We start from the raw sequence: 12,149 nt of genomic DNA on the forward strand, positions 1-12,149 counted from the left end.
TCTGAGGGATTCACACTTGGAGTAGCTGTCAGACAAAGTTACACAAATATATGCATCTTTCATACACTTTTCACCATTTTTCTAGTCTTCATCGCTAATTCTTAGCTGTCCTAATTAAAAATATTCCATCTACTCCCTCCCTCTGACTCTAGTGTCAGATTGCTAAATCAAAGAGCCACTCATTCCCAGGACAGACACTATTAACATATTGTAACTATGATTTAGAGTAGCTAAATTAAATTTATTCCATCAAAGTAAATGTCCTTAAATCATAGCAAGAGTAAATCATGAAGCTATTGGTCAAGTAAATTCTTTTTTGTACAAAGTACTCTCTCATTTGAATGCAATATATTAAAAATGCTCCTAGTTACAAACAGTAAAGATAGTTGCAGTCTAGAAAATGAACTTTATTTCTCCAATATAATTCATGGTTAAATTAACCTGATTAGGAAAGGTGTATTTCTTTCTAGTGTTTAATATTCAGTGACAATTCCAGTGCATCCAATGAAGTGGGCTGTAGCCCACGAAAGCTTATGTTCCAATAAATTTGTTAGTCTCTAAGGTGCCACAAGTACTCCTGTTCTTTTTGTGGATACAGACTAACACAGCTGCTACCCTAAACAATTCCGAATGACTTCACCTTTGAGCTACCAGATTAAAAACAAATGTTGTTAATTTTGTACAGTTAATAACTACTGCAGCCCCATGCACGTATGCTCACTAGCATCACTAGGAATTTAGGATTCTAAATTGCTTCTCAGGTTCAAGCTTTTAGCTCTCTTTTGTAGCTGTAATATGAAGTTTTAAATAGACTATATGACTGACAACTGGAATTTAAGTTAATTAAGAAAACAAAAACGACTTCTTGGGAAAGCAAGAAAAGATTATATAGGGATTACTTACGGAAATACATTGTTCAAGCACCTTTACAAAGGAATATATTACAAGGAAGTAACACGTAATTTGCTGGGAGCAAATCTTTCAGACTTAACAGTTTTTGGTTTTTGGTAAACTTGCTACTTTAATTTGTGTGCAACAAAAGTCAGTAAAACTCAAAGGGCTTGTAAATGGGCATGTTAACTCAGAAATGAGAAGTCATCCATAAATATCTTTCAGCTGGAGCAAGACTTTAGCAGCATAAAAAAAAAAATCAAACAAAAACATACAAAAAAAATTCCCAACCAAGGGTTCACCCAGCCCATTGTACTTCAAGACAAATGAGAGCTTTCGAGATTGATTCTTTTAATATTTTAACTACTTTAGCTGTAGACCCTTTCATTTTCAAGTTACTGTATTTTATTTATGTTTAACAACTGTATTAAAGACAAACGTAGCCTGGGTTAAAGTTTCAGCATAATATAAAAACCAACATACCTAACAAATGCTGTGTGTGTTATTCTGACATCATGCCCTTCCTTCAGGCTTCTAAGATGCACATGGTTGTATCTGATGTAATCTGAAAAGACAGTCAAAAACTGATTAGAATTGCACTGTTGCTTCAGGGAAATAGTTTTAAGCATACATAATCTATTACAACTAAAGGACTTTGAATGTGTAAGAAGTATAGTATGCAAACCAATGTCAATTATGAAGTAATTTTAGGACTGATCAGTCATGGAATCTATATATAGAACCCTACAACAGGAACTGAAGTAAACAATTAAAGTCTGTTCTGCTATGCAATTCTTCAATTTTTCTAGACAGACCAGATACGCATACTTTAAACAGATCTATTCCTCCATCATTTATCTGTCAAGTTTTATTCTTGTTTGGTGAAAATATAAGATAGAGTGTTAAAGGGCTTCAGCCTCCAGAGAGTAATAGTCAATCCATTCTTTTTAGAGCTCTCAATAAAGCATTGGTAACAGCTGTAAGGCAAGCATGTTCTCTATTTTATGTTATCAAAGGGTAAGTTACTATGTAAGTTTAGGGTAGAAAATAGTTCTAATGATCAATGCTCCCCTTATGGTTAATCTGAAAATAAAACAAATTATTCAAACCTATTTATTCAAAGCAGTCAGTTTAAGCTAATGAAAATTTAAACAAAAGAGATTCTCTTAACTATGGTAATTAGCCACATTGGTAAATATAAAAGGAGTACTTGTGGCACCTTAGAGACTAGAGACTAACAAATTTATTAGAGCATAAGCTTTTGTGAGCTACAGCTCACTTCATCAGATGCATCCGATGAAGTGAGCTGTAGCTCACGAAAGCTTATGCTCTAATAAATTTGTTAGTCTCTAAGGTGCCACAAGTACTCCTTTTCTTTTTGCGAATACAGACTAACACGGCTGCTACTCTGAAATTGGTAAATATGTATCTTAATATTCAATATAGGCTCGACAAAAAAAATTGACATTGCAATAAAATCTCAATGGTTTCACCGTTTGATTTGGAGTTTAAACGTACGTGTTGCAAGACAGAAAAAAAATGGACTCTACTAAATACTTTTTGAAGCTATGTGCTACTATTAACTAACAGTGCACTACAGATCACCAGTGGTCTAGTTTGAGACACACTGCCTTAGCATATTACTTTTTATAGTTAATCTGTAGAATAAAAACAGCGAGGCGACCTGAGTAAAAATATCTATAGCATCCTTAACTCAGTTCTGTTGGGTGCAAGTATCAATTATCATACATATGGCTTGTAGTTAAACACCTTTAGCTTACCATGAAAGGTTGTTAATTTGTCTTTTTTTTTTTTTTTTTTAAAAAAAGACTAATAGTAACAAGAATTCTTAAATTAATTTTTGCTTTGCCCTTATAGTATGGGTTCAGACAAGAGAAATCTGAGAAGTTTAGAAAAGCAATTAAGTTTATTTCTGAACAGTTTAGTCCACAGCACCCACTTTAAGCTTCCTGACACAGCAGTTATACCATTTAATTTGGAAGTTTCAGCTTCCATAAGTTTTGGTAGTAACAAATATTCTACCTATTCACCAGCTTTATCAAATGTTAAGCCACCACCTATTTGCAGTGAAAGAATTCCAGTAAAACTAGCCCCTGTTCCAAAACAGCCATTCCTTATTAACACATTACATAGAATTTCTCATATTTTCATCAATATTTTCTTGTATTATTAAAATGAAAACACAAGCCACTAGATTTCCAGGAGAAACAGGAAGCGACAGTTTTCAAGTTCTCCCCCTTTTTTCACAAGTTTGAGTATTCCTCTGATAGTCTGAAAGCTAAGCAGAAGTTTAACTGTATGGGATTACTAGATTTTTTGTTTTGCCTATATACTTTTTTTTTATATTTGTTATATTAATTCTCTTAATTTATATTTACTAACTATTAATTAGTGCAAAAGAGACGACAGGTGAGGTAATCTCTCTTACTGGACCAACTTATGTTGGTGGGAGGTACAGCTTTTGAGCTATACAGAACTCTTCTTCAGGTCTGGGGAAAGATATTACCTCAATTACCTTGTGTCACTCATATCCTGAGACCAACACTGTTACAACACAGCAAACTAGTTATTACTGTGACCATCAGCTTACTGCAGAATAACATGTAAACGTAAGAGGTTGATAAAGAGAATGCTGGTTAAGTGAATCACATGATCATCTAAGGTTACCCACATTATCAATAGTCTCCAATCTAAACTTCCATTTTTCATAAATCTAAAAAGATAGAGATTGGTGCAAAGATGCCACATCCCAAATCTTTGGGGGTGAAACTTTTAAAAAGTCAAAATATCATGTCTACATTTACATTATTAAAACTTAGTTCCTTGAATGAATCCAACAAGCAGTAGTCCTCAAACTTGAGAGAGAACCATAAGAACCATGTTCCCTAACTTCTCCATCACAATTGCGCAACATCAACTGTGCTTATGTGGAAGAAGACAAGAGTTGTGTATTTGTAACTGTAATGCATTTTGTCCTTTCTGGAAAAAAACAAAAAACCCCCATCTCCCTGGCCTATCTGTTCTGCTGGCTCACTATATTTGGTCCCTTGCTCCCCTGGTATAGTCCTCTTCCAGTGGGAGAATTAGTGTTTGGAAAGCACATAGAAGATATAAAGTGCTAACAGGGTTGTCCGCAGCTTTGCCCAGGACTACAGATTTGTTTACCCCAGTGTGTTTGTCACAACATGTGATTTTCAGTCAGCCAGTGCTCTTCACACTTTGAGTACACAGTTCAAGAAATTAAATATTCTGCCTTAAACTAAAATTAAGCTTAGGTCCAAACATTTTTTCTCAAAATCCTCTCGTGTCGGAAAACAGATGTACGTATGTTCATGAATGATAACCATTTGCACAAATGATTAATCGAAAACCGGATTCCAGTTTGGTTACCCATTTTAGCACATCTGAGATTTTCCCTTGGAATATACCATCTATCATATAATTTGTATTCCATTGTTTAGTGAAATGCTGTAAATCCAAATTGCAGACATATTACCGGAATAAACAATGACATTAAGTCAAATGACTCCAGGCTGCTTAGGCAGGGATTACAAAATAAACAGCTACTTTAAACAACGTAATAACATTTAAAATTAATAATCACAAAAATGTGTTATTACACAAATGACTATTCCAACTATTTAAAACCTTAAAATTTTTCAACAGCACTGAGCCAGGTCTCCAATTTCCTTACATACAAATAGTTGCTGCAAACTCCTTTACTCCCTCACATCCTGCTTCTGCAAGACTGCAGCACTATTGAATATCAGGTTTCAGAGTAAGCAGCCGTGTTAGTCTGGATTCGCAAAAAGAAAAGGAGTACTTGTGGCACCTTAGAGCCTAACACATTTATTTGAGCATAAGCTTTCGTGAGCTACAGCTCACTTCATCACGAAAGCTTATGCTCAAATAAATGTGTTAGTCTCTAAGGTGCCACAAGTACTCCTTTTCTTTTTATTTAATATCAGATACTGCATCAAGGTAGTCCTCAAGAACTTTCTTCCAATAAGAGTAGAAAGGGGTTTTTGGAAAACAAAGGGGGATAACTAGTATGTCTCAACCTGTGTGTGTGTGTGTTATTCACTAAAAGTAAAAAAGCATGATTTATGACCAACTATAGCAGGGAAGACTCTTTTTTATAAGAAATAACATCGTTCTGGAAAGTCCGCTCACTGGGATCTTACAATAACATGAAAAAAAAACTCAATATACAAATAAGATTAAAATACAGTCAGCAATCAAAGTTTATTTCCGTTTTAGGTTTCCTTTTAAGTTACACAGTGAACAGTTTTTATTTTAAATAAAATTCATGGTGTGGTTGTGCGCTGCAAATGAAAAACCTATTTCAACATTTCTACTTAATAGTTGGTGCTAACAACTCCACCAATAGATCTCTGAAGGGAGGCCAAGACATGCCGTATATTAACACAACATTAACACCCTGACAGATCAATTTGTAAAACTTAAATGTGATTTACTTAAGCCACTGAGTCTTAAGACAAAGTTACCTACAAAGCAAAGGATTGGTGCAACAGACTTCTAGCTAACTGAAAGCAACAGATTGCCTTTGAAAGGTCAAAGTTTAAAATGCTTCAATAATTCACACCTGAAGGAACATGACACTGCATACAATTCCATGGGAGGTATGGACAGCAGATAGCATCTGTCTGACATTGATAAAACTCACCTTCACCAATGGTACACAGTGATCCTGATCCTCAAGCTGTCAGACAAAGCTAAGGCATCATATAAAATCTCCCTTTGCAGAGAGGTTAAGTTACTAAGACAGAATCAGTGTCTACTTTAGTAGAAGAATAAGTCACTTTTCATTATACGCTCTGTAGATCCAGAAAAGATGCTTGTTAAAAAGAGAGTCAGCTCTGGCTGGCTCTACCTACTGTTCAGCACCTGACCCACCTATTATTGAGTATTTACTCCACATAGCCAATATTCAAGGTCACACAGTAACAGCCTAAGCAGTAACAGAATAACTTGGTTTTCTGCAACTGAATTTCAAAAAGGATTCTCTCTCCCCATGTGACCCTTATATAAAATGATCATATCTGAGAAATTTATTTGAGCATAAGCTTTTGTGAGCTATAGCTCACTTCATCCGACGTGAAGTGAACACGGCTGCTACTCTGAAACATCTCTGAAAGCAAGAGGTGAATTTTGGTAAGAGTGTATATTTACATAGTACAATTTAGAGAACTATTCTAAAGTCCCTTATTATGCCCGTCTCTGCTTATCACCACTTCATATTATTTCATTCTACAGCAGGTACATGTATTTGAGTAAAGAAATACTGGAAGTTTCCCTTTTTATCTTTAAAAAGGAAACGTTCCCTCACCCCCAACCTTCCAAAAAAGCAACATAGTTAAACATTGCTTTTTAAAAATGGCTATTTCACTGTACCAAGACCACTTCATCACATGACTGCACATGCCTCTGTGTTGGTAACCCTTTACAAATGCCACTAAGACATGCCATCAAGAATTCTGAACAGACAATCAAGCAAAATGAAGCTAGAATTATCACATAGCATTTCTTAGGTATTTATAAATATCACCTATTAGCAACAAACTGGTAACTTTACAATACAAAGTTAGCTTTAAGTTTATGTAAATCTCTACACATCTTGTCCCTGAAATGGTTCAGTGAAGTCTGTTAAACCTTGACAGAGGAATTGTCTACGTGGTGCGTTAGTCTGCCCAAGCAGAAATGTAAATTCTAATGCACACTAGCATGTCACACACTAACTGCCCCATATGGACTCTGCTTGCATGCATTAAAAATTCCCTATTGTATGTTAATGTAGTCTCATTTCAAAACAGTACTACATTAATATACACCAGGGAACTTTTATTGCACTAATTGGGCTGTGTGGATCCTGCTGACATGCATGATATACTGGTGTGCATTAGAATTTGCATGCCTCCTGGTGCGCACTAAGGCATCATGTAGACAACCCTAAGGCCACGTCTACACTACCCGCCAGATTGGTGGATAGTGAACGATCTATCGGGGATTGATTTATCATGTCTAGCGTAGACGCGAAAAATTGATCCCTAATTGCTCTGCTGTTGACTCTGGAACTCCACCACGGCAGGAGGCGGAAGCGGAGTCGACCAGGGAGCAGCGGCCGTCAATCCCGTGCTGCGAGGACGTGAAGTAAGTGATTCTAAGTCGATCTAAGATGTGTCGACTTCAGCTATGCTATTCTCATACTGAAGTTGTGCATCTTAGATCGATTCCCCCCCCCCCCCAGTGTAGACCAGGCCTAAGATACATCTTCCACTGCACCCTGAACTGTACTAAACTGGCTCTGGCAGGCAGCGATGTGGAATTTCTAAGTACACTGCCACAGATTCCACAAAATCCAGCCTCAAAACAAATAGTAAAAGCAATTCAGAAGTAATGACAGGTGGAAGTTAGGATAGCCCCCAGTTTGCTTTCACATATACCAAAGATTCAGAAAGGCACTGGCCTGGACAAAACAGAGGAAGTGCAAAGGTGGCATAGAGTATGCAGGGATAGCTTAAGAATCAGGAATGCCTGATAGCCTCCCTGCTCCAGATAGGAAGAGAAATTGACTTTTTTAAACTCTTACCCAACAAGAAGAAAATTCATTGTGTGCTTCTATTGCTACACATATAGGTGAAACATGGAGTCCCAAGTTGAGTTTTTCATAGGTCTTCAAATGCCATGGTAAGTTTAAGATGTGATTTTAAATCTATGAACATCTCCTCTCATTCCATATCCAAAGCCCTGTCCAAGTACCTGTCAACTTTCTTCTCCTGAATATCATCCAGCCTAACCATTCCCTGAAACACTGATTGCTGTAACCTCTTCCTTTCTGGCCTCTCAACTTTTTCCAGTCTGTCCAAATGCCATCGATAGACATCTTTCATTTCCCTGTGCTCTGACCACATCATCCATTCCCCCATGTCACCTCTTTATCCTCCCCCCACACCACAGAGTCCTATAAAAATCTAACTTTCATTTCTCTCTCTGCCTGTCTCCATACTCCACTTTTCCTCCCAATGCTCTCTTAGGCCCAGATCCACAAAAGTATTTAGGTTCCTAACTTCCACTGATTTTGTTAGAAGTCAGGAGCCTAAATACCTTTGTGGATCTGGGCCTCGATCTCTTTGGCTTACCCAGTCTCCTTTCCCACCTCCCTGCTCCATACATTCTTTCATGCTGTCCCCTACGTCTGGTCTAGTATTCCTCTCCTCTCTCCACCTTAAACCACTTCAGGCACTCTCTCCTTCCTCCTTATAAATATTCTCTTCACTAAGCTGTTTTCCTGACCTACTGCATTTGCCTTGTCTTATTAGACTAACTTATTTGAAGCAGGGAATGTGTCTTCATATACATAAACTACTAAACAAGTGATTGTTAAACTGTTATCAGCTCAGCACAGAAAGGCACAAAACCCTTCAATTCCTACTGAAGTCAATGAAAGTTAAGGGCGCTCAGGACATCACAGGATGAGGCCTTTAACTTTAAAAAAAAAACAAAAACAAAAAAAAACCTTCAAGATGTTTCCACCGCCACATAAGAAAGTGTAAAATGTGGCTGTGTTGTAAAGTTATCAGTACAATAGAGAAAAGGACATAATATATTCCTAATGAAAATATTTTATATTCAGAAAGTCAAAGTCAACACAGGATTTGGGATGGCTGAAACGCCTAAAGTTCCACACTTATAGCAGTCTAGGTTTAAGACAAAGGGCTCAATTCTCTACTAACTTGCACCTTTTATAGCAATTTTACACCTGTGTAAAATGAGTGCAAAGTGGGTGTAATATGTTACCTTTCTGTTTGGCAGCTCTTTACACAGGTAAAAGTACTAGCCAAGGTGTAAAGCAGTTGAGAAACAGGCCCAGAATTCGCAAAAAGAAAAAGGAGTACTTGTGTCACCTTAGAGACTAACAAATTTATTTGAGCATAAGCTTTCGTGAGCTACAGTTCACTTCATTGGTGAACTGTAGCTCACGAAAGCTTATGCTCAAATACATTTGTTAGTCTCTAAGGTGACACAAGTACTCCTTTTCTTTCTGCGAATACAGACTAACACGGCTGCTACTCTGAGGCCCAGAATTGATAACCCACTGAAACAAATAGGCAATTCACATTTCTAGCAAAATTTCAGTCCACTCTTCCACAGCTGGAGCTGGAAAACCCATGCAAAAAACATCCTCCAATAGGACCTCAATCACAACAGGGATTTGGCGGAAGGGGTAGCAGATTTGTCTCTGCATAGATCCACTAACCAATAAACGGTAGACTTTCAAGTGGTTGGGTTACATTAGAAAGGACAGAGCAGGTGGATAGAGGAGTTTACCCCGGAAGAACACAGCACAGACTACATCTCCGGGCTGTGCACTGGTGGTAGAATTTGGGCCTTAGATAGTTCAGATCTCTGTTTTTTCAGATTCAGGCAGACCCGACTCCCTCTGTTCCATTCCTGAGGGCTAGAAAGCTATTGCCTTTTTTAAAAAAGTTAAGTTCTGCAGCAATGGCCAGGAAAAATTTCCCACTTGCTACTAATAAGTTGATGTGTCAAGATCCTAAATTACAAGCTTTAATATATCTGCTCTATCATTTCCAAGTTTATCAATTTAAGCTAAATCCTTACCATCATTTGAATGTGGTTTGCCATATTTACTGACTGTACTTTACAACACTAAGCTGGCAACACATTTTTCTGTCAATTAATACGCCCCAGAAGTGATCTTCCCTTTCAGGACTCAACAAGTCAACAAAGATCAAAGCTGAACTATTTTCACAAGCCTGTCAAGTTATTCCATTTTCAGTATTAATCTAAACCACTGTGACAAGTATTATTATTAATTAATTTATTATTAAAAAACCTCAACCATTTTGTCTTTTGAGCATGCCATACATGCAAAATCTGCTGGTTCTTTCCCATGCTTCACCAGCACCGCAGTTTCTAAATTGCTGTGTTAGACTATTAATTCATTTCCCTTGGGAGTAACCCAGGTAATGCTGTCATAAAACACAGGTAAAAACTATTTGATTCTAATACACACAGCACAAAGTATTTGAAATCAAAGTCAAAGTGAGCAAGTTAGAGAGACAGAACTGTAAGATGATTTGACATGTGCTTCTTCAATACAAAGGGTTGTCAGCTTCTGAACTCTAGTCTAAAGGGATTTTACGTCAGTTTTATGTAGTTATAAGTCACTAGGCCCCAGTGTTTTTCTACAAATCTGACAAATTAGATACAGCATCCCCTGACTGAGCCAATATTTCAGAAGATCTTCTAAGTCTGTTATGAATGCACATAGTCCCATTGACTTCAGGGATTACTTATGTACTTGAAGCACATGCCTAAGCATTTGCAGGATCAGGGCATACGTTTATACATTCATATCTCCAGCAAACCACAGAAGAGAGATGAAGTCATGACTTGCGGTCTAGATACCATAGTACAGTGTATCCTACCCTAGTGTACAATAAGCAGGGCATCCCATGGGTTATTCAACTTTATAGTGTAGCTCACATTATGATTTTATTGCGGATACCTTGCTTCCACTTGGATTATGTCCCTTTATTTGCATGCTCTTAATTTAATCTCCCCTTTTTATGTATTCTGTTCCTCTCAGACAGAAACAAAGAGGCAGCTCCATTTAAGAAGCTAGATCTCTGTGGACCACCAATAAGGATTGCCCAGATAAATTTGAGAAACTGTGGAACAGAATGTGTGGTGCACTAAGAAATTACAACAATTTCTTCGCCTGTTTCAGCCCTAGTGCATTGCTTAAGAGAAGTTTCAGATCTCTATTATTACTTACAAGGTAAGTAAACTGAGGGGAAGTAAATTGCCATTTTTATTAACTGTGATGCTAGAACTGTTTACTTCAAGTCCTTTTATTTTTAAAATTTAGACTGCAGCACCAGCATGAGATTAAAAGATTCAGAAACTAATTTCTTATTCAATGGCTGCAGAAACTGAGACTATAATTGATTTTATCCAGCACACTCAACCAGCCAAAGAGAGCAGCAAATCCCAGCTCTGACACACACACACACACACTCTCTCTCTCTCTCTGTTCATTGTAGTCACTAATAATGGGGTTTGGGGAATTGATTTGGGGGTGGAGGAAGAGTGGTCTGTCTGATGTTTATGATTAAAACTCTGCTCCTCCTGGTGTGACCCTCTGAACGAATGAGATGCAGACACTGCCCTGGGCGGGCCATGGGGAGGGAGAGGGCTCAGTGCCAAGGCATGTCCCAGACTCCCCCATAACAATGGAAGCAACAACAGAGCCCTAGCCAGCGATCAGGGAAGAGGACTCCAGAGGAGGAGCAACTTGTGCTGTGGGGGCAAGTTGGGAACCCCCAAAAATCGAGACCAAAAGCAAGTGGGGAAAGGAAAGTGAGCAGGGGGAGATGGGGGTTGGCTGAGTGGGAGAACGGAAACAGAAGGCAAGATAAGGAGGAGACACAGGGAGCACAGCAAGGCAGGGGAAGGTGTGTGTGGGGGGGGAAGGGGCTTGGGGCAGCGGAGCAAGGTGGGGCACGGCACAGCAGGAAGGGGACAAGAGGAGGGGCTGGGGGGCAGAGCACAGCGGGGAGGGGACAGGGCGGGCAGGCGGCGGAATAAGACGGGGGCAGATGGGCCAGGAGGATGGGCTGGGCGGCAGAGCACGGCGGGGGGAGGAGGGACTCTGGGGGGGGAGGGCCCCTGAGGGGGGCCCCGGTACCGCCCCGGCCCCGCACTTACCGCAGCCGGGCCCTCAGCGCCGGGCCGCCGGCGGCTCAGAGAGCAGCGCGGAGCCCGGCCCCCCGCTCCTGCTGGCGCGGGGCGGCACGCGCCAGGGCCGAGCCCATCCCGGCGGGCGCCCCGGGCTCTGCGGGCAGCGGCAGCGCGGAGCTGAGCGACAGGACCAGCGAACCCCGGAAACGCGGAGAGAGGGCGGCGCGGCCCCGCGCCGGAAGCGAGATTTCCCCGCATTGCGCCTGCGCCTCGGCCGCGCGGAGCTCACGGGAAGACGCATGCGTAACGCGGCCGGGTTCCCGCAGCGTCTCGGAAGCGCGCGTGCGCCCCCTGGCGGGCTGCCTGTGAGGCGGCCTGCAAATCTCCGGCGGGCAAGCGGGAGGCATTGCGCATGCGCCCCAGCTGCCCCGTCTAAGCCGCTGGGTCTAGGTGCGGTGGCGCGTGCAGCTGGAGCTCGCGCAGAGCTACGGGCAGCGCCCTGCCCCTGT

At 40.2% G+C, this 12,149-nt stretch overlaps 1 protein-coding gene across 2 annotated transcripts in view; it reads right to left on the reverse strand.

Annotated features, from left to right (window-relative positions):
- Nucleotides 1-11,878, reverse strand: part of ZDHHC7 (zinc finger DHHC-type palmitoyltransferase 7) — a 43,637-nt gene extending 31,759 nt beyond the window's left edge. Inside the window, exons 1-2 of one of the 2 annotated variants that reach the window (XM_038367978.2) lie at nucleotides 11,668-11,878; nucleotides 1,375-1,456 (exon numbers count right to left, since the gene is read on the reverse strand). The gene's annotated coding sequence lies outside the window, so the exon portion shown is untranslated. The remainder of the gene's footprint in view (nucleotides 1-1,374; nucleotides 1,457-11,667) is intronic. The other variant, XM_038367979.2, reaches the window with a different exon arrangement.
- Nucleotides 11,879-12,149: the final 271 nt, after the last annotated feature.

Source organism: Dermochelys coriacea, chromosome 12 (assembly GCF_009764565.3).
Source record: "Dermochelys coriacea isolate rDerCor1 chromosome 12, rDerCor1.pri.v4, whole genome shotgun sequence".
Lineage (NCBI taxonomy): Eukaryota > Metazoa > Chordata > Testudines > Dermochelyidae > Dermochelys > Dermochelys coriacea.